Here is a 25,920-nt window from a genome sequence, read left to right as displayed (position 1 = left end):
AGACACTCTCTATCACTCTCTGACACTTTCTATCACTCTCTGACACTCTCTGACACACTCTGAAACTCTCTGACATTCTCCATCACTCTCTATCACTCTCTGACACAATTTGACACTCTCTATCACTCTCTGACACTCTCAGACACTCTCTATCACTCTATGACACTCTCAGACACTCTCTATCACTCTCTGACACTCTCTGACACACTCTGACACTCTCTGACACTCTCAGACACTCTCGGACACTCGCTATCACTCTCTGACACTCTCTATCACTCTCTGACAGTCTCTGACACTCTCAGACACTCTCTATCACTCTCTGACACTCTCTATCACTCTCTGACATTCTCTGAAACTCTCAGACACTCTCTATCACTCTCTGACACTCTCTATCACTCTCTATCACTTTCTGACAGTCTCTGACACTCTCAGACAGTCTCTATCACTCTCAGACACTCTCTATCACTCTCTGACATTCTCTGAAACTCTCAGACACTCTCTATCACTCTCTGACACTCTCAGACACTCTCTATCACTCTCTGACACTTTCTATCACTCTATATCACTCTCTGATGCACTCTGACACTTTCTGACACTCTCAGACACTCTCTCTCACTCTCTATCAAACTCTGAGAGTCTCTGACATTCTCTGACACTTTCTATCACTCTATATCACTCTCTGTTGCTCTCTGACACACTCGACACTCTCAGAAACTCTCTATCAATCTCTGACACTCTGAGACAGTCTCTATCACTCACTGACACTCTCTATCACTCTCTTACACACTCTGACACACTCTGACACTCTCTATCACTCTCTATCACTCTCTGACACTCTCTGACACTCAAAGACACTCTCTATCACACTCTATCACTCTCTATCACTCTCTGACACTCTCGGACACTCTCTATCACTCTCTGACACTCTCTGACTCTCTCAGACACTCTCTGACACTTTATCTCAATCTCTGAACCTCTCAGACATTCTCTGACACTTTCTATCACACTCTGACACTCTCTGACACTCTCAGATAATCTCAGACAGTCTCAGACACTTTATATCACTCTCTGACACTGTCTGACAATCTCTGACACTCTCAGACTCTCTCTTTCACTCTCTATCCCTCTATGACAGTCGTTATCACTCCCTAACACTCTCAGATTCTCTATGACATTCTCTTTCACTCTCCATCACTCTCTGACACTGTCAGACACTCTCTGACACTCTCAGACACTCTCCATCACTCGCTATCACTCTATGGCACACTCTGACTCACTCTGACCATCTCTGACACTATCTGACACTAGCTGACACTCTCTATCACTCTCTCTCACTGTCTATCACTCTCTATCACTCTCTATCACTCTCTGACACACTCTGACACTCTCTGACACTCTCAGACAATATCTATCACTCTCTGTCACTCACTGACACTCTCAGACACGCTCTGTCACTCTCTGACAATCTCAGACACTCTCTATCAATCTCTATCACTCTCTGACACTCTCTGACATTCTCAGAAACTCTCTATCACTCTCTAAACCTCGCTGACACTCTCAGACACTCTCTATCACTCTCGATCACTCGTTGACACTCTCAGACACTCTCAGACACTCTCTATCACTCTCTGACACTAACTGAAACTCTCAGACACTCTCTGTCTCTCTCAGACACTCTCAGACACTCTCTGACACTCTCTGAAACTCTCTGACACACTCACACTCTCTCTGACACTCTCTATCACTCTCTGACACTCTCTGACACACACTGACACTCTCTATCACTCTCTGACACTCTCTATCACTCTCTGACACTCTCTGACACACTCTATCGCTCTCTGACATTCTCTGACACACTCTGACACTCTCTGACACTGTCAGACACTGTCTATCACTCTCCATCGCTCTCTGACACAATCTGACAATCTCTGACACTCTCAGACACACTCTATCACTCTCTGACACTGACTGACACCCTCAGACACTCTCTGCCACTCTCAGACACTCTCAGACACTCTCTATCACTCTCTGACACTTTCTATCACTCTCTGACACTCTCTATCACTCTCTGACACACTCTGACACACTCTGACACTCTCTATCACTCTCTATCACTCTCTGACACTCTCTGACACTCAAAGACACTCTCTATCACACTCTATCACTCTCTATCACTCTCTGACACTCTCGGACACTCTCTATCACTCTCTGACACTCTCTGACTCTCTCAGACACTCTCTGACACTTTATCTCAATCTCTGAACCTCTCAGACATTCTCTGACACTTTCTATCACACTCTGACACTCTCTGACACTCTCAGATAATCTCAGACAGTCTCAGACACTTTATATCACTCTCTGACACTGTCTGACAATCTCTGACACTCTCAGACTCTCTCTTTCACTCTCTATCCCTCTATGACAGTCGTTATCACTCCCTAACACTCTCAGATTCTCTATGACATTCTCTTTCACTCTCCATCACTCTCTGACACTGTCAGACACTCTCTGACACTCTCAGACACTCTCCATCACTCGCTATCACTCTATGGCACACTCTGACTCACTCTGACCATCTCTGACACTATCTGACACTAGCTGACACTCTCTATCACTCTCTCTCACTGTCTATCACTCTCTATCACTCTCTATCACTCTCTGACACACTCTGACACTCTCTGACACTCTCAGACAATATCTATCACTCTCTGTCACTCACTGACACTCTCAGACACGCTCTGTCACTCTCTGACAATCTCAGACACTCTCTATCAATCTCTATCACTCTCTGACACTCTCTGACATTCTCAGAAACTCTCTATCACTCTCTAAACCTCGCTGACACTCTCAGACACTCTCTATCACTCTCGATCACTCGTTGACACTCTCAGACACTCTCAGACACTCTCTATCACTCTCTGACACTAACTGAAACTCTCAGACACTCTCTGTCTCTCTCAGACACTCTCAGACACTCTCTGACACTCTCTGAAACTCTCTGACACACTCACACTCTCTCTGACACTCTCTATCACTCTCTGACACTCTCTGACACACACTGACACTCTCTATCACTCTCTGACACTCTCTATCACTCTCTGACACTCTCTGACACACTCTATCGCTCTCTGACATTCTCTGACACACTCTGACACTCTCTGACACTGTCAGACACTGTCTATCACTCTCCATCGCTCTCTGACACAATCTGACAATCTCTGACACTCTCAGACACACTCTATCACTCTCTGACACTGACTGACACCCTCGGACACTCTCTGCCACTCTCAGACACTCTCAGACACTCTCTATCACTCTCTGACACTTTCTATCACTCTCTGACACTCTCTGACACACTCTGAAACTCTCTGACATTCTCCATCACTCTCTATCACTCTCTGACACAATTTGACACTCTCTATCACTCTCTGACACTCTCAGACACTCTCTATCACTCTATGACACTCTCAGACACTCTCTATCACTCTCTGACACTCTCTGACACACTCTGACACTCTCTGACACTCTCAGACACTCTCGGACACTCGCTATCACTCTCTGACACTCTCTATCACTCTCTGACAGTCTCTGACACTCTCAGACACTCTCTATCACTCTCTGACTCTCTCTATCACTCTCTGACATTCTCTGAAACTCTCAGACACTCTCTATCACTCTCTGACACTCTCTATCACTCTCTATCACTTTCTGACAGTCTCTGACACTCTCAGACAGTCTCTATCACTCTCAGACACTCTCTATCACTCTCTGACATTCTCTGAAACTCTCAGACACTCTCTATCACTCTCTGACACTCTCAGACACTCTCTATCACTCTCTGACACTTTCTATCACTCTATATCACTCTCTGATGCACTCTGACACTTTCTGACACTCTCAGACACTCTCTCTCACTCTCTATCAAACTCTGAGAGTCTCTGACATTCTCTGACACTTTCTATCACTCTATATCACTCTCTGTTGCTCTCTGACACACTCGACACTCTCAGAAACTCTCTATCAATCTCTGACACTCTGAGACAGTCTCTATCACTCACTGACACTCTCTATCACTCTCTGACACACTCTGACACTCTCTGACACTCTCAGACAATATCTATCACTCTCTGTCACTCACTGACACTCTCAGACACGCTCTGTCACTCTCTGACAATCTCAGACACTCTCTATCAATCTCTATCACTCTCTGACACTCTCTGACATTCTCAGAAACTCTCTATCACTCTCTAAACCTCGCTGACACTCTCAGACACTCTCTATCACTCTCGATCACTCGTTGACACTCTCAGACACTCTCAGACACTCTCTATCACTCTCTGACACTAACTGAAACTCTCAGACACTCTCTGTCTCTCTCAGACACTCTCAGACACTCTCTGACACTCTCTGAAACTCTCTGACACACTCACACTCTCTCTGACACTCTCTATCACTCTCTGACACTCTCTGACACACACTGACACTCTCTATCACTCTCTGACACTCTCTATCACTCTCTGACACTCTCTGACACACTCTATCGCTCTCTGACATTCTCTGACACACTCTGACACTCTCTGACACTGTCAGACACTGTCTATCACTCTCCATCGCTCTCTGACACAATCTGACAATCTCTGACACTCTCAGACACACTCTATCACTCTCTGACACTGACTGACACCCTCAGACACTCTCTGTCACTCTCAGACACTCTCAGACACTCTCTATCACTCTCTGACACTTTCTATCACTCTCTGACACTCTCTGACACACTGACATCCTCTGACACTCTCAGACACTCGCTATCACTCTCTATCACTCTCTGACACACTCTGACAGTCTTTGACAATCACAGTCACTCTCAGACACTCTCTATCACTCTATGACACTCTCAGACACTCTCTATCACTCTCGGACACTCTCTGTCACACTCTGACACTGTCTGACACTCTCAATCACTCTCTGACACTCTCTATCACTCTCTGACACTGACTGACACCCTCAGACACTCTCTGTCACTCTCTGACACTTTCTATCACTCTTTGACACTCTCTGACACACTCTGAAACTCTCTGACATTCTCCATCACTCTCTATCACTCTCTGACACAATTTGACACTCTCTATCACTCTCTGACACTCTCAGACACTCTCTATCACTCTATGACACTCTCAGACACTCTCTATCACTCTCTGACACTTTCTATCACTCTCTGACACTCTCTGACACACTCTGAAACTCTCTGACATTCTCCATCACTCTCTATCACTCTCTGACACAATTTGACACTCTCTATCACTCTCTGACACTCTCAGACACTCTCTATCACTCTATGACACTCTCAGACACTCTCTATCACTCTCTGACACTCTCTGACACACTCTGACACTCTCTGACACTCTCAGACACTCTCGGACACTCGCTATCACTCTCTGACACTCTCTATCACTCTCTGACAGTCTCTGACACTCTCAGACACTCTCTATCACTCTCTGACACTCTCTATCACTCTCTGACATTCTCTGAAACTCTCAGACACTCTCTATCACTCTCTGACACTCTCTATCACTCTCTATCACTTTCTGACAGTCTCTGACACTCTCAGACAGTCTCTATCACTCTCAGACACTCTCTATCACTCTCTGACATTCTCTGAAACTCTCAGACACTCTCTATCACTCTCTGACACTCTCAGACACTCTCTATCACTCTCTGACACTTTCTATCACTCTATATCACTCTCTGATGCACTCTGACACTTTCTGACACTCTCAGACACTCTCTCTCACTCTCTATCAAACTCTGAGAGTCTCTGACATTCTCTGACACTTTCTATCACTCTATATCACTCTCTGTTGCTCTCTGACACACTCGACACTCTCAGAAACTCTCTATCAATCTCTGACACTCTGAGACAGTCTCTATCACTCACTGACACTCTCTATCACTCTCTGACACACTCTGACACTCTCTGACACTCTCAGACAATATCTATCACTCTCTGTCACTCACTGACACTCTCAGACACGCTCTGTCACTCTCTGACAATCTCAGACACTCTCTATCAATCTCTATCACTCTCTGACACTCTCTGACATTCTCAGAAACTCTCTATCACTCTCTAAACCTCGCTGACACTCTCAGACACTCTCTATCACTCTCGATCACTCGTTGACACTCTCAGACACTCTCAGACACTCTCTATCACTCTCTGACACTAACTGAAACTCTCAGACACTCTCTGTCTCTCTCAGACACTCTCAGACACTCTCTGACACTCTCTGAAACTCTCTGACACACTCACACTCTCTCTGACACTCTCTATCACTCTCTGACACTCTCTGACACACACTGACACTCTCTATCACTCTCTGACACTCTCTATCACTCTCTGACACTCTCTGACACACTCTATCGCTCTCTGACATTCTCTGACACACTCTGACACTCTCTGACACTGTCAGACACTGTCTATCACTCTCCATCGCTCTCTGACACAATCTGACAATCTCTGACACTCTCAGACACACTCTATCACTCTCTGACACTGACTGACACCCTCAGACACTCTCTGCCACTCTCAGACACTCTCAGACACTCTCTATCACTCTCTGACACTTTCTATCACTCTCTGACACTCTCTGACACACTCTGAAACTCTCTGACATTCTCCATCACTCTCTATCACTCTCTGACACAATTTGACACTCTCTATCACTCTCTGACACTCTCAGACACTCTATATCACTCTATGACACTCTCAGACACTCTCTATCACTCTCTGACACTCTCTGACACACTCTGACACTCTCTGACACTCTCAGACACTCTCGGACACTCGCTATCACTCTCTGACACTCTCTATCACTCTCTGACAGTCTCTGACACTCTCAGACACTCTCTATCACTCTCTGACACTCTCTATCACTCTCTGACATTCTCTGAAACTCTCAGACACTCTCTATCACTCTCTGACACTCTCTATCACTCTCTATCACTTTCTGACAGTCTCTGACACTCTCAGACAGTCTCTATCACTCTCAGACACTCTCTATCACTCTCTGACATTCTCTGAAACTCTCAGACACTCTCTATCACTCTCTGACACTCTCAGACACTCTCTATCACTCTCTGACACTTTCTATCACTCTATATCACTCTCTGATGCACTCTGACACTTTCTGACACTCTCAGACACTCTCTCTCACTCTCTATCAAACTCTGAGAGTCTCTGACATTCTCTGACACTTTCTATCACTCTATATCACTCTCTGTTGCTCTCTGACACACTCGACACTCTCAGAAACTCTCTATCAATCTCTGACACTCTGAGACAGTCTCTATCACTCACTGACACTCTCTATCACTCTCTGACACTCTCTGACACACTCTGACACTCTCAGACACTCTCTATCACTCTCTGACAAACTCTGACACTTTCTGACACTCTCAGACACACTCTATCACTCTCTATCCCTCTCTGTTACTCTCTGACACACTCTGACACTCTCTGACTCTCTCTGACACACTCTGACAATCTCTGACACTCTCTATCACTCTCTGACATACTCTGTCACTCACAGACACTCTCAGACACTCTCGATCACGCTCTGACATTCTCTATCACTCTCTGACACTCTCTGACACTCAAAGACACTCTCTATCACTCTCTATCACTCTCTATCATTCTCTGACACTCTCAGACACTCTCTATCACTCTCTGATACTTTATATCACTCTCTGAATCTATCAGACACCCTCTGACACTTTCTATCACACTCTGACACTCTCTGACACTCTCAGATAATCTCAGACAATCTCAGACACTTTCTATCACTCTCTGACACTGTCTGACAATCTCTGACACTCCCAGACACTCTCTTTCACTCTCCATCACTCTCAGACACTGTCAGACACTCTCTGACACTCTCAGACTCTCTCTGACTCTCTCACTCTAAGACACTCTCTATCAATCTATATTACTCTCTGTCACTATCTATCACTCTTTGAAACTCTCTGACACTCTCCATCACTCTCTATCACTCTCTGGCACACTCTGACTCACTCTGACACTCTCTGACACGATCTGACACTCTCTGACACACTCTGACACACTCAGACACTCTCTATCACTCTGTATCACTGTCTATCACTCTCTATCACTCTCTATCACTCTCTGACACACTCTGACACTCTCTGACACTATCTGACACTCTCAGACACTCTCTATCACTCTCTATCACTCTCTGACACACTCTGACTGTCTCTGACACTCTCTGACACTCTCTATCACTCTCTGACACTCTCTATCACTATTTGACACTCTCAGACACTCTCTATCGCTCTCTGACACTCTCTATCACTCACTGACACTCTCTGACACACTCTGACACTCTCAGACACTCTCTATCACTCACTATCACTCTCTGACACTCTCAGACACTCTCAGACACTCTCTATCACTCGCTGACACTCTCAGACACTATCTATCACTCTCTGACACTCACTAAAACTCTCAGACAATCTCTGACACTCTCAGACACTCTCAGACACTCTCTAAACACTCTCTGACACTCAATGACACTCTCAAACACGCTCTGTCACTCTCTGACACTCTCAGACACTCTCTATCACTCTGTGACACTCTCTGACATTCTCAGACACTCTCTATCACTCTCTATCACTCACTGACACTCTCAGACACTCTCAGAGACTCTCTATCACTCGCTGACACTCTCAGACACTCTCTATCACTCTCTGACCCTCACTAAAACTCTCAGACACTCTCTGTCTCTCTCAGACACTCTCAGACACTCTCGCTCACTCTCTGACACTCTCTGAAACTCTCTGACACACTCACACTCTCTCTGACACTCTCTATCACTCTCTGACACTCTCTGACACACTCTGACACACTCTATCGCTCTCTGACATTCTCTGACACACTCTGACACTCTCTGACACTGTCAGACACTCTCTATCACTCTCCATCAATCTCTGACACACTCTGACACAATCTGACAATCTCTGACTATCTCAGACACTCTCTATCTTTCTCTGACACTGACTGACAACCTCAGACACGCTCTGTCACTCTCAGACACTCTCTACCACTCTCTGACACTTTCTATCACTCTCTGACACTCTCTGACACACTCTGAAACTCTCTGACACTCTCTGGCACTCTCTTTCACTCTCTGACACAATTTGACACTCTCTATCACTCTCTGACACTCTCAGCCACTCTCTATCACTCGATGACATTCTCAGACACTCTCTATCTCTCTCTGACACTCTCTGACACAATCTGACAATCTCTGACTATCTCAGACACTCTCTATCTTTCTCTGACACTGACTGACACCCTCAGACACTGTCTGACAATCTCTGACACTCTCAGACACTCTCTTTCACTCTCCATCACTCTCTGACACTGTCAGACACTCTCTGACACTCTCAGACTCTCTCTGACTCTCTCACTCTCAGACACTCTCTATCAATCTATATCACTCTCTGTCACTATCGATCACTCTTTGAAACTCTCTGACACTCTCCATCACTCTCTATCACTCTCTGACACTCTCTATCACTATTTGACACGCTCAGACACTCTCTATCGCTCTCTGACACTCTCTATCACTCACTGACACTCTCTGACACACTCTGACACTCTCAGACACTCTCTATCACTCACTATCAATCTCTGACACTCTCAGACACTCTCAGACACTCTCTATCACTCGCTGACACTCTCAGACACTATCTATCACTCTCTGAAACTCACTAAAACTCTCAGACAATCTCTGACACTCTCAGACACTCTCAGACACTCTCTAAACACTCTCTGACACTCTCTGACACACTCTGACACACTCCATCGCCCTCTGACATTCTCTGACACACTCTGACACTCTCTGACACTGTCAGACACTCTCTATCACTCTCCATCAATCTCTGACACACTCTGACACAATCTGACAATCTCTGACTATCTCAGACACTCTCTATCTTTCTCTGACACTGACTGACAACCTCAGACACTCTCTGTCACTCTCAGACACTCTCTACCACTCTCTGACACTTTCTATCACTCTCTGACACTCTCTGACACACTCTGAAACTCTCTGAAACTCTCTAGCACTCTCTTTCACTCTCTGACACAATTTGACACTCTCTATCACTCTCTGACACTCTCAGCCACTCTCTATCACTCGATGACATTCTCAGACACTCTCTATCACTCTCTGACACTCTCTGACACACTCTGACACTCTCTGACACTCTCAGGCACTCGCTATCACTCTCGATCACTCTCTGACACTCTCTGACACTCTCTGACAATCTCCATCACTCTCAGACACTCTCTATCACTCTCTGACATTCTCTGAAACTCTCTGACTCTCTCTATCACTCTCTGACACTCTCTGTCACTCTCTGACACTTTCTTTCACTCTCTATCACTCGCTGACACACTCTGACACCTTCTGGCACTCTCAGACACTCTCACTCTCTATAAAACTCTGACACACTCTGACAGTCTCTGACACTCTCTGACACTCTCTATCACTCTCTATCACTCTCTGTTACTCTCTGACACACTCTGACAGTCTCTGACATTCTCTGACACTCTCTATCACTCTCTGTCACTCTCTGTTGCTCTCTGACACACTCTGACACTCTCAGAAACTCTCTATCAATCTCTGACATTCTCTGAAACTCTCAGACACTCTCTATCACTCTCTGACACTCTCTATCACTCTCTGACACTTTATATCACTCTCTGAATCTCTCAGAAAACCCGCTGACACTTTCTATCACACTCTGACACTCTCTGACACTCTCAGATAATCTCAGACAATCTCAGACACTTTCTATCACTCTCTGACACTGTCTGACAATCTCTGACACTCTCAGACACTCTCTTTCACTCTCCATCACTCTCTGACACTGTCAGACACTCTCAGACTCTCTCTGACTCTCTCACTCTCAGACACTCTCTATCAATCTATATCACTCTCTGTCACTATCGATAACTCTTTGAAACTCTCTGACACTCTCCATCACTCTCTATCACTCTCTGGCACACTCTGACTCACTCTGACACTCTCTGACACGATCTGACACTCTCTGACACACTCTGACACACTCAGACACTCTCTATCACTCTGTGTCACTGTCTATCACTCTCTATCACTCTCTATCACTCTCTGACACACTCCGACACTCTCTGACACTCTCTGACACGCTCTGACACTCTCTGACACTCTCTATCACTCTGTGTCACTGTCTATCACTCTCTATCACTCTCTGACACACTCTGACACTCTCTGACACTCTCTGACTCTCTCAGACACTCTCAGACACTCTCTATCACTCTCTGACACACTCTGACTGTCTCTGACACTCTCTGACACTCTCTGTCACTCTCTGACAATCTCTATCACTATTTTGACACTCTCAGACACTCTCTATCGCTCTCTGACACTCTCTATCACTCACTGACACTCTCTGACACACTCTGACAATCTCAGACACTCTCTATCACTCACTATCACTCTGTGACACTCTCAGACACTCTCAGACACTCTCTATCACTCGCTGACACTCTCAGACACTCTCTATCACTCTCTGACACTCACTAAAACTCTCAGGCAATCTCTGACACTCTCAGACACTCTCTATCACTCTCTGACACTCACTAAAACTCTCAGACAATCTCTATCACTCTCTATCACTCACTGACACTCTCTGACACTCTCAGACACTCTCTAAACACTCTCTATCACTCAATGACACTCTCAAACACGCTCTGTCACTCTCTGACACTCTCAGACACTCTCTTTCACTCTGTGACACTCTCTGACATTCTCAGACACTGTCAGACACTCTCTATCACTCTCCATCACTCTCTGACACACTCTGACACAATCTGACAATCTCTGACTATCTCAGACACTCTCTATCTTTCTCTGACACTGACTGACACCCTCAGACACTGTCTGACAATCTCTGACACTCTCAGACACTCTCTTTCACTCTCCATCACTCTCTGACACTGTCAGACACTCTCTGACACTCTCAGACTCTCTCTGACTCTCTCACTCTCAGACACTCTCTATCAATCTATATCACTCTCTGTCACTATCGATCACTCTTTGAAACTCTCTGACACTCTCCATCACTCTCTATCACTCTCTGACACTCTCTATCACTATTTGACACTCTCAGAAACTCTCTATCGCTCTCTGACACTCTCTATCACTCACTGACACTCTCTGACACACTCTGACACTCTCAGACACTCTCTATCACTCACTATCAATCTCTGACACTCTCAGACACTCTCAGACACTCTCTATCACTCGCTGACACTCTCAGACACTATCTATCACTCTCTGACACTCACTAAAACTCTCAGACAATCTCTGACACTCTCAGACACTCTCAGACACTCTCTAAACACTCTCTGACTCTCAATGACACTCTCAAACACGCTCTGTCACTCTCTGACACTCTCAGACACTCTCTATCACTCTGTGACACTCTCTGACATTCTCAGACACTCTCTATCACTCTCTATCACTCACTGACACTCTCAGACACTCTCAGAGACTCTCTATCACTCGCTGACACTCTCAGACACTCTCTATCACTCTCTGACCCTCACTAAAACTCTCAGACACTCTCTGTCTCTCTCAGACACTCTCAGACACTCTCGCTCACTCTCTGACACTCTCTGAAACTCTCTGACACACTCACACTCTCTCTGACACTCTCTATCACTCTCTGACACTCTCTGACACACTCTGACACACTCTATCGCTCTCTGACATTCTCTGACACACTCTGACACTCTCTGACACTGTCAGACACTCTCTATCAATCTCCATCAATCTCTGACACACTCTGACACAATCTGACAATCTCTGACTATCTCAGACACTCTCTATCTTTCTCTGACACTGACTGACAACCTCAGACACTCTCTGTCACTCTCAGACACTCTCTACCACTCTCTGACACTTTCTATCACTCTCTGACACTCTCTGACACACTCTGAAACTCTCTGACACTCTCTAGCACTCTCTTTCACTCTCTGACACAATTTGACACTCTCTATCACTCTCTGACACTCTCAGCCACTCTCTATCACTCGATGACATTCTCAGACACTCTCTATCACTCTCTGACACTCTCTGACACACTCTGACACTCTCTGACACTCTCAGGCACTCGCTATCACTCTCGATCACTCTCTGACACTCTCTGACACTCTCTGACAATCTCCATCACTCTCAGACACTCTCTATCACTCTCTGACATTCTCTGAAACTCTCTGACTCTCTCTATCACTCTCTGACATTCTCTGAAACTCTCTGACTCTCTCTATCACTCTCAGACACTCTCTATCACTCTCTGACACTCACTAAAACTCTCAGACAATCTCTATCACTCTCTATCACTCACTGACACTCTCTGACACTCTCAGACACTCTCTAAACACTCTCTATCACTCAATGACACTCTCAAACACGCTCTGTCACTCTCTGACACTCTCAGACACTCTCTATCACTATGTGACACTCTCTGACATTCTCAGACACTCTCTATCACTCTCTATCACACACTGACACTCTCAGACACTCTCAGACACTCTCTATCACTCGCTGACACTCTCAGACACTCTCTATCACTCTCTGACATTCACTAAAACTCTCAGACACTCTCTGTCTCTCTCAGACACTCTCAGACACTCTCGCTCACTCTCTGAAACTCTCTGAAACTCTCTGACACACTCACACTCTCTCTGACACTCTCTATCACTCTCTGACACTCTCTGACACTCTCTGACACACTCTGACACACTCTATCGCTCTCTGACATTCTCTGACACACTCTGACACTCTCTGACACTGTCAGACACTCTCCATCACTCTCCATCACTCTCTGACACACTCTGACACAATCTGACAATCTCTGACTATCTCAGACACTCTCTATCTTTCTCTGACACTGACTGACACCCTCAGACACTGTCTGACAATCTCTGACACTCTCAGACACTCTCTTTCACTCTCCATCACTCTCTGACACTGTCAGACACTCTCTGACACTCTCAGACTCTCTCTGACTCTCTCACTCTCAGACACTCTCTATCAATCTATATCACTCTCTGTCACTATCGATCACTCTTTGAAACTCTCTGACACTCTCCATCACTCTCTATCACTCTCTGGCACACTCTGACTCACTCTGACACTCTCTGACACGATCTGACACACTCTGACACACTCTGACACACTCTGACACACTCAGACACTCTCTATCACTCTGTGTCACTGTCTATCACTCTCTATCACTCTCTATCACTCTCTGACACACTCTGACACTCTCTGACACTCTCTGACACGCTCTGACACTCTCTGACACTCTCTATCACTCTGTGTCACTGTCTATCACTCTCTATCACTCTCTATCACTCTCTGACACACTCTGACACTCTCTGACACTCTCAGACACTCTCAGACACTCTCTATCACTCTCTATCACTCTCTGACACACTCTGACTGTCTCTGACACTCTCTGACACTCTCTGTCACTCTCTGACACTCTCTATCACTATTTTGACACTCTCAGACACTCTCTATCGCTCTCTGACACTCTCTATCACTCACTGACACTCTCTGACACACTCTGACAATCTCAGACACTCTCTATCACTCACTATCACTCTGTGACACTCTCAGACACTCTCAGACACTCTCTATCACTCGCTGACACTCTCAGACACTCTCTATCACTCTCTGACACTCACTAAAACTCTCAGGCAATCTCTGACACTCTCAGACACTCTCTATCACTCTCTGACACTCACTAAAACTCTCAGACAATCTCTATCACTCTCTATCACTCACTGACACTCTCTGACACTCTCAGACACTCTCTAAACACTCTCTATCACTCAATGACACTCTCAAACACGCTCTGTCACTCTCTGACACTCTCAGACACTCTCAGACACTCTCTATCACTCGCTGACACTCTCAGACACTCTCTATCACTCTCTGACATTCACTAAAACTCTCAGACACTCTCTGTCTCTCTCAGACACTCTCAGACACTCTCGCTCACTCTCTGAAACTCTCTGAAACTCTCTGACACACTCACACTCTCTCTGACACTCTCTATCACTCTCTGACACTCTCTGACACTCTCTGACACACTCTGACACACTCTATCGCTCTCTGACATTCTCTGACACACTCTGACACTCTCTGACACTGTCAGACACTCTCTATCACTCTCCATCACTCTCTGACACACTCTGACACAATCTGACAATCTCTGACTATCTCAGACACTCTCTATCTTTCTCTGACACTGACTGACAACCTCAGACACTCTCTGTCACTCTCAGACACTCTCTACCACTCTCTGACACTTTCTATCACTCTCTGACACTCTCTGACACACTCTGAAACTCTCTGACACTCTCTAGCACTCTCTTTCACTCTCTGACACAATTTGACACTCTCTATCACTCTCTGACACTCTCAGCCACTCTCTATCACTCGATGACATTCTCAGACACTCTCTATCACTCTCTGACACTCTCTGACACACTCTGACACTCTCTGACACTCTCAGGCACTCGCTATCACTCTCGATCACTCTCTGACACTCTCTGACACTCTCTGACAATCTCCATCACTCTCAGACACTCTCTATCACTCTCTGACATTCTCTGAAACTCTCTGACTCTCTCTATCACTCTCTGACACTCTCTGTCACTCTCTGACACTTTCTATCACTCTCTATCACTCGCTGACACACTCTGACACTTTCTGGCACTCTCAGACACTCTCTCTCACTCTCTATAAAACTCTGACACACTCTGACAGTCTCTGACACTCTCTGACACTCTCTATCACTCTCTATCACTCTCTGTTACTCTCTGACACACTCTGACAGTCTCTGACATTCTCTGACACTCTCTATCACTCTCTGTCACTCTCTGTTGCTCTCTGACACACTCTGACACTCTCAGAAACTCTCTATCAATCTCTGACATTCTCTGAAACTCTCAGACACTCTCTATCACTCTCTGACACACTCAGACACTCTCTATCACTCTCTGACACTTTATATCACTCTCTGAATCTCTCAGACACCCTCTGACACTTTCTATCACACTCTGACACTCTCTGACACTCTCAGATAATCTCAGACAATCTCAGACACTTTCTATCACTCTCTGACACTGTCTGACAATCTCTGACACTCTCAGACACTCTCTTTAACTCTCCATCACTCTCTGACACTGTCAGACACTCTCTGACACTCTCAGACTCTCTCTGACTCTCTCACTCTCAGACACTCTCTATCAATCTATATCACTCTCTGTCACTATCGATCACTCTTTGAAACTCTCTGACACTCTCCATCACTCTCTATCACTCTCTGGCACACTCTGACTCACTCTGACACTCTCTGACACGATCTGACACTCTCTGACACACTCTGACACACTCAGACACTCTCTATCACTCTGTGTCACTGTCTATCACTCTCTATCACTCTCTATCACTCTCTGACACACTCTGACACTCTCTGACACTCTCTGACACGCTCTGACACTCTCTGACACTCTCTATCACTCTGTGTCACTGTCTATCACTCTCTATCACTCTCTGACACACTCTGACACTCTCTGACACTCTCTGACACTCTCAGACACTCTCAGACACTCTCTATCACTCTCTATCACTCTCTGACACACTCTGACTGTCTCTGACACTCTCTGACACTCTCTGTCACTCTCTGACACTCTCTATCACTATTTTGACACTCTCAGACACTCTCTATCGCTCTCTGACACTCTCTATCACTCACTGACACTCTCTGACACACTCTGACAATCTCAGACACTCTCTATCACTCACTATCACTCTGTGACACTCTCAGACACTCTCAGACACTCTCTATCACTCGCTGACACTCTCAGACACTCTCTATCACTCTCTGACACTCACTAAAACTCTCAGGCAATCTCTGACACTCTCAGACACTCTCTATCACTCTCTGACACTCACTAAAACTCTCAGACAATCTCTATCACTCTCTATCACTCACTGACACTCTCTGACACTCTCAGACACTCTCTAAACACTCTCTATCACTCAATGACACTCTCAAACACGCTCTGTCACTCTCTGACACTCTCAGACACTCTCTATCACTCTGTGACACTCTCTGACATTCTCAGACACTCTCTATCACTCTCTATCACACACTGACACTCTCAGACACTCTCAGACACACTCTATCACTCGCTGACACTCTCAGACACTCTCTATCACTCTCTGACATTCACTAAAACTCTCAGACACTCTCTGTCTCTCTCAGACACTCTCAGACACTCTCGCTCACTCTCTGAAACTCTCTGAAACTCTCTGACACACTCACACTCTCTCTGACACTCTCTATCACTCTCTGACACTCTGACACTCTCTGACACAATCTGACACACTCTATCGCTCTCTGACATTCTCTGACACACTCTGACACTCTCTGACACTGTCAGACACTCTCCATCACTCTCCATCACTCTCTGACACACTCTGACACAATCTGACAATCTCTGACTATCTCAGACACTCTCTATCTTTCTCTGACACTGACTGACACCCTCAGACACTGTCTGACAATCTCTGACACTCTCAGACACTCTCTTTCACTCTCCATCACTCTCTGACACTGTCAGACACTCTCTGACACTCTCAGACTCTCTCTGACTCTCTCACTCTCAGACACTCTCTATCAATCTATATCACTCTCTGTCACTATCGATCACTCTTTGAAACTCTCTGACACTCTCCATCACTCTCTATCACTCTCTGGCACACTCTGACTCACTCTGACACTCTCTGACACGATCTGACACTCTCTGACACACTCTGACACACTCAGACACTCTCTATCACTCTGTGTCACTGTCTATCACTCTCTATCACTCTCTATCACTCTCTGACACACTCTGACACTCTCTGACACTCTCTGACACGCTCTGACACTCTCTGACACTCTCTATCACTCTGTGCCACTGTCTATCACTCTCTATCACTCTCTATCACTCTCTGACACACTCTGACACTCTCTGACACTCTCAGACACTCTCAGACACTCTCTATCACTCTCTATCACTCTCTGACACACTCTGACTGTCTCTGACACTCTCTGACACTCTCTGTCACTCTCTGACACTCTCTATCACTATTTTGACACTCTCAGACACTCTCTATCGCTCTCTGACACTCTCTATCACTCACTGACACTCTCTGACACACTCTGACAATCTCAGACACTCTCTATCACTCACTATCACTCTGTGACACTCTCAGACACTCTCAGACACTCTCTATCACTCGCTGACACTCTCAGACACTCTCTATCACTCTCTGACACTCACTAAAACTCTCAGGCAATCTCTGACACTCTCAGACACTCTCTATCACTCTCTGACACTCACTAAAACTCTCAGACAATCTCTATCACTCTCTATCACTCACTGACACTCTCTGACACTCTCAGACACTCTCTAAACACTCTCTATCACTCAATGACACTCTCAAACACGCTCTGTCACTCTCTGACACTCTCAGACACTCTCAGACACTCTCTATCACTCGCTGACACTCTCAGACACTCTCTATCACTCTCTGACATTCACTAAAACTCTCAGACACTCTCTGTCTCTCTCAGACACTCTCAGACACTCTCGCTCACTCTCTGAAACTCTCTGAAACTCTCTGACACACTCACACTCTCTCTGACACTCTCTATCACTCTCTGACACTCTCTGACTCTCTCTGACACACTCTGACACACTCTGTCGCTCTCTGACATTCTCTGACACACTCTGACACTCTCTGACACTGTCAGACACTCTCTATCACTCTCCATCACTCTCTGACACACTCTGACACAATCTGACAATCTCTGACTATCTCAGACACTCTCTATCTTTCTCTGACACTGACTGACAACCTCAGACACTCTCTGTCACTCTCAGACACTCTCTACCACTCTCTGACACTTTCTATCACTCTCTGACACTCTCTGACACACTCTGAAACTCTCTGACACTCTCTAGCACTCTCTTTCACTCTCTGACACAATTTGACACTCTCTATCACTCTCTGACACTCTCAGCCACTCTCTATCACTCGATGACATTCTCAGACACTCTCTATCACTCTCTGACACTCTCTGACACACTCTGACACTCTCTGACACTCTCAGGCACTCGCTATCACTCTCGATCACTCTCTGACACTCTCTGACACTCTCTGACAATCTCCATCACTCTCAGACACTCTCTATCACTCTCTGACATTCTCTGAAACTCTCTGACTCTCTCTATCACTCTCTGACACTCTCTGTCACTCTCTGACACTTTCTATCACTCTCTATCACTCGCTGACACACTCTGACACTTTCTGGCACTCTCAGACACTCTCTCTCACTCTCTATAAAACTCTGACACACTCTGACAGTCTCTGACACTCTCTGACACTCTCTATCACTCTCTATCACTCTCTGTTACTCTCTGACACACTCTGACAGTCTCTGACATTCTCTGACACTCTCTATCACTCTCTGTCACTCTCTGTTGCTCTCTGACACACTCTGACACTCTCAGAAACTCTCTATCAATCTCTGACATTCTCTGAAACTCTCAGACACTCTCTATCACTCTCTGACACACTCAGACACTCTCTATCACTCTCTGACACTTTATATCACTCTCTGAATCTCTCAGACACCCTCTGACACTTTCTATCACACTCTGACACTCTCTGACACTCTCAGATAATCTCAGACAATCTCAGACACTTTCTATCACTCTCTGACACTGTCTGACAATCTCTGACACTCTCAGACACTCTCTTTAACTCTCCATCACTCTCTGACACTGTCAGACACTCTCTGACACTCTCAGACTCTCTCTGACTCTCTCACTCTCAGACACTCTCTATCAATCTATATCACTCTCTGTCACTATCGATCACTCTTTGAAACTCTCTGACACTCTCCATCACTCTCTATCACTCTCTGGCACACTCTGACTCACTCTGACACTCTCTGACACGATCTGACACTCTCTGACTCACTCTGACACACTCAGACACTCTCTATCACTCTGTGTCACTGTCTATCACTCTCTATCACTCTCTATCACTCTCTGACACACTCTGACACTCTCTGACACTCTCTGACACTCTCTGACACGCTCTGACACTCTCTGACACTCTCTATCACTCTGTGTCACTGTCTATCACTCTCTATCACTCTCTGACACACTCTGACACTCTCTGACACTCTCTGACACTCTCAGACACTCTCAGACACTCTCTATCACTCTCTATCACTCTCTGACACACTCTGACTGTCTCTGACACTCTCTGACACTCTCTGTCACTCTCTGACACTCTCTATCACTATTTTGACACTCTCAGACACTCTCTATCGCTCTCTGACACTCTCTATCACTCACTGACACTCTCTGACACACTCTGACAATCTCAGACACTCTCTATCACTCACTATCACTCTGTGACACTCTCAGACACTCTCAGACACTCTCTATCACTCGCTGACACTCTCAGACACTCTCTATCACTCTCTGACACTCACTAAAACTCTCAGGCAATCTCTGACACTCTCAGACACTCTCTATCACTCTCTGACACTCACTAAAACTCTCAGACAATCTCTATCACTCTCTATCACTCACTGACACTCTCTGACACTCTCAGACACTCTCTAAACACTCTCTATCACTCAATGACACTCTCAAACACGCTCTGTCACTCTCTGACACTCTCAGACACTCTCTATCACTCTGTGACACTCTCTGACATTCTCAGACACTCTCTATCACTCTCTATCACACACTGACACTCTCAGACACTCTCAGACACACTCTATCACTCGCTGACACTCTCAGACACTCTCTATCACTCTCTGACATTCACTAAAACTCTCAGACACTCTCTGTCTCTCTCAGACACTCTCAGACACTCTCGCTCACTCTCTGAAACTCTCTGAAACTCTCTGACACACTCACACTCTCTCTGACACTCTCTATCACTCTCTGACACTCTCTGACACTCTCTGACACACTCTGACACACTCTATCGCTCTCTGGCATTCTCTGACACACTCTGACACTCTCTGACACTGTCAGACACTCTCCATCACTCTCCATCACTCTCTGACACACTCTGACACAATCTGACAATCTCTGACTATCTCAGACACTCTCTATCTTTCTCTGACACTGACTGACACCCTCAGACACTGTCTGACAATCTCTGACACTCTCAGACACTCTCTTTCACTCTCCATCACTCTCTGACACTGTCAGACACTCTCTGACACTCTCAGACTCTCTCTGACTCTCTCACTCTCAGACACTCTCTATCAATCTATATCACTCTCTGTCACTATCGATCACTCTTTGAAACTCTCTGACACTCTCCATCACTCTCTATCACTCTCTGGCACACTCTGACTCACTCTGACACTCTCTGACACGATCTGACACTCTCTGACACACTCTGACACACTCAGACACTCTCTATCACTCTGTGTCACTGTCTATCACTCTCTATCACTCTCTATCACTCTCTGACACACTCTGACACTCTCTGACACTCTCTGACACGCTCTGACACTCTCTGACACTCTCTATCACTCTGTGTCACTGTCTATCACTCTCTATCACTCTCTATCACTCTCTGACACACTCTGACACTCTCTGACACTCTCAGACACTCTCAGACACTCTCTATCACTCTCTATCACTCTCTGACACACTCTGACTGTCTCTGACACTCTCTGACACTCTCTGTCACTCTCTGACACTCTCTATCACTATTTTGACACTCTCAGACACTCTCTATCGCTCTCTGACACTCTCTATCACTCACTGACACTCTCTGACACACTCTGACAATCTCAGACACTCTCTATCACTCACTATCACTCTGTGACACTCTCAGACACTCTCAGACACTCTCTATCACTCGCTGACACTCTCAGACACTCTCTATCACTCTCTGACACTCACTAAAACTCTCAGGCAATCTCTGACACTCTCAGACACTCTCTATCACTCTCTGACACTCACTAAAACTCTCAGACAATCTCTATCACTCTCTATCACTCACTGACACTCTCTGACACTCTCAGACACTCTCTAAACACTCTCTATCACTCAATGACACTCTCAAACACGCTCTGTCACTCTCTGACACTCTCAGACACTCTCAGACACTCTCTATCACTCGCTGACACTCTCAGACACTCTCTATCACTCTCTGACATTCACTAAAACTCTCAGACACTCTCTGTCTCTCTCAGACACTCTCAGACACTCTCGCTCACTCTCTGAAACTCTCTGAAACTCTCTGACACACTCACACTCTCTCTGACACTCTCTATCACTCTCTGACACTCTCTGACACTCTCTGACACACTCTGACACACTCTATCGCTCTCTGACATTCTCTGACACACTCTGACACTCTCTGACACTGTCAGACACTCTCTATCACTCTCCATCACTCTCTGACACACTCTGACACAATCTGACAATCTCTGACTATCTCAGACACTCACTATCTTTCTCTGACACTGACTGACACCCTCAGACACTCTCTGTCACTCTCAGACACTCTCAGGCACTCTCCATCACTCTCTGACACACTCTGACACAATCTGACAATCTCTGACTATCTCAGACACTCACTATCTTTCTCTGACACTGACTGACACCCTCAGACACTCTCTGTCACTCTCAGACACTCTCAGGCACTCTCTATCACTCTCTGACACTTTCTATCACTCTCTGACACTCTCTGACACAATCTGAAACTCTCTGACACTCTCTAGCACTCTCTTTCACTCTCTGCCACAATTTGACACTCTCTATCACTCTCTGACACTCTCAGCCACTCTCTATCACTCGATGACACTCTCAGACACTCTCTTTCACTCTCTGACACTCTCTGACACACTCTGACACTCTCTGACACTCTCAGACACTCGCTATCACTCTCTATCACTCTCTGACAATCTCAGACACTCTCTATCACTCTCAGACACTCTCCATCACTCTCAGACACTCTCTATCACTCTCTGACACTCTCTGAAACTCTCAGACGCTCTCTATCACTCTCTGACACTCTCTGACACACTGTGACACTTTCTGACACTCTCAGACACTCTCTCTCACTCTCGATACAACTCGGACTCACTCTGACAGTCTCTGACACTCTCTGACACTCTCTATCACTCTCTATCACTCTCTGTTACTCTCTGACGCACTCTGACAGTCTCTGACATTCTCTGACACTCTCTATCACTCTCTGTCACTCTCTGTTGCTCTCTGACACACTCTGACACTCTCAGAAACTCTCTATCAATCTCTGACACTCTCAGACACTCTCTATCACTCTCTATCACTCTCTGACACACTGTGACACTTTCTGACACTCTCAGACACACTCTATCACTCCATATCCCTCTCTGTTACTCTCTGACACACTCATGACACTCTCTGACTCTCTCTGACACACTCTGACAATCTCTGACACTCTCTATCACTCTCTGACATACTCTGTCACTCACAGACACTCTCAGACACTCTCGATCACTCTCTGACATTCTCTATCACTCTCTGACACTCTCTGACACTCAAAGACACTCTCTATCACACTCTATCTCTCTCTGTCACTCTCTGACAGTCTCTGACACTCTCAGACACTCTCTATCACTCTCAGACACTCTCTATCACTCTCAGACACTCTCTATCACTCTCTGACATTCTCTGAAACTCTCAGACACTCTCTATCACTCTCTGACACTTTATATCACTCTCTCAATCTCTCAGACACCCTCTGACACTTTCTATCACACTCTGACACTCTCTGACACTCTCAGATAATCTCAGACAATCTCAGACACTTTCTATCACTCTCTGACACTGTCTGACAATCTCTGACACTCTCATACACTCACTTTCACTCCCTATCCCTCTATGACACTCCCTATCACTCCCTAACACTCTCAGATTCTCTATGACACTCTCTTTCACTCTCCATCACTCTCTGACACTGTCAGACACTCTCTGACACTCTCAGACTCTCTCTGACTCTCTCACTCTCAGACACTCTCTATCAATCTATATCACTCTCTGTCACTATCTATCACTCTTTGAAACTCTCTGACACTCTCCATCACTCTCTATCACTCTCTGGCATACTCTGACTCACTCTGACACTCTATGACACGATCTGACACTCTCTGACACACTCAGACACACTCCATCACTCTCGATCACTGTCTATCACTCTCTATCACGCTCTGACACACTCTGACACCCTCAGACACTCTCTGTCACTCTCAGACACTCTCAGGCACTCTCTATCACTCTCTGACACTTTCTATCACTCTCTGACACTCTCTGACACACTCTGAAACTCTCTGACACTCTCTAGCACTCTCTTTCACTCTCTGACACAATTTGACACTCTCTATCACTCTCTGACACTCTCTGACACACTCTGACACTCTCTGACACTCTCAGACACTCGCTATCACTCTCTATCACTCTCTGACACTCTCTGATACTCTCTGACAATCTCAGACACTCTCTATCACTCTCAGACACTCTCCATCACTCTCAGACACTCTCTATCACTCTCTGAAATTCTCTGAAACTCTCAGACGCTCTCTATCACTCTCTGACACTCTCTGTCACTCTCTGACACTTTCTATCACTCTCTATCACTCTCTGACACACTCTGACACTTTCTGACACTCTCAGACACTCTCTCTCACTCTCTATAAAACTCTGACACACTCTGACAGTCTCTGACACTCTCTGACACTCTCTATCACTCTCTATCACTCTCTGTTACTCTCTGACACACTCTGACAGTCTCTGACATTCTCTGACACTCTCTATCACTCTCTGTCACTCTCTGTTGCTCTCTGACACACTCTGACACTCTCAGAAACTCTCTATCAATCTCTGACACTCTCAGACACTCTCTATCACTCTCTATCACTCTCTGACACACTGTGACACTTTCTGACACTCTCAGACACACTCTATCACTCTATATCCCTCTCTGTTACTCTCTGACACACTCATGACACTCTCTGACTCTCTCTGACACACTCTGACAATCTCTGACACTCTCTATCACTCTCTGACATACTCTGTCACTCACAGACACTCTCAGACACTCTCGATCACTCTCTGACATTCTCTATCACTCTCTGACACTCTCTGACACTCAAAGACACTCTCTATCACACTCTATCTCTCTCTATCACTCTCTGACAGTCTCTGACACTCTCAGACACTCTCTATCACTCTCAGACTCTCTCTATCACTCTCAGACACTCTCTATCACTCTCTGACATTCTCTGAAACTCTCAGACACTCTCTATCACTCTCTGACACTCTCAGACACTCTCTATCACTCTCTGACACTTTATATCACTCTCTCAATCTCTCAGACACCCTCTGACACTTTCTATCACACTCTGACACTCTTAGACACTCTCAGATAATCTCAGACAATCTCAGACACTTTCTATCACTCTCTGACACTGTCTGACAATCTCTGACACACTCAGACACTCTATCACTGTCTATCACTGTCTATCACTCTCTGACACACTCTGACACTCTCTGACACTCTCTGACACTCTCAGACACTCTCTATCACTCTCTATCACTCTCTGACACACTCTGACTGTCTCGGACACTCTCTATCGCTCTCTGACACTCTCTATCACTATTTGACACTCTCAGACACTCTCTATCGCTCTCTGACA

Source organism: Heterodontus francisci, chromosome X (genome assembly GCF_036365525.1).
Source record: "Heterodontus francisci isolate sHetFra1 chromosome X, sHetFra1.hap1, whole genome shotgun sequence".
NCBI lineage: Eukaryota > Metazoa > Chordata > Chondrichthyes > Heterodontiformes > Heterodontidae > Heterodontus > Heterodontus francisci.
Note: the sequence above shows the minus strand (reverse complement) of the source record.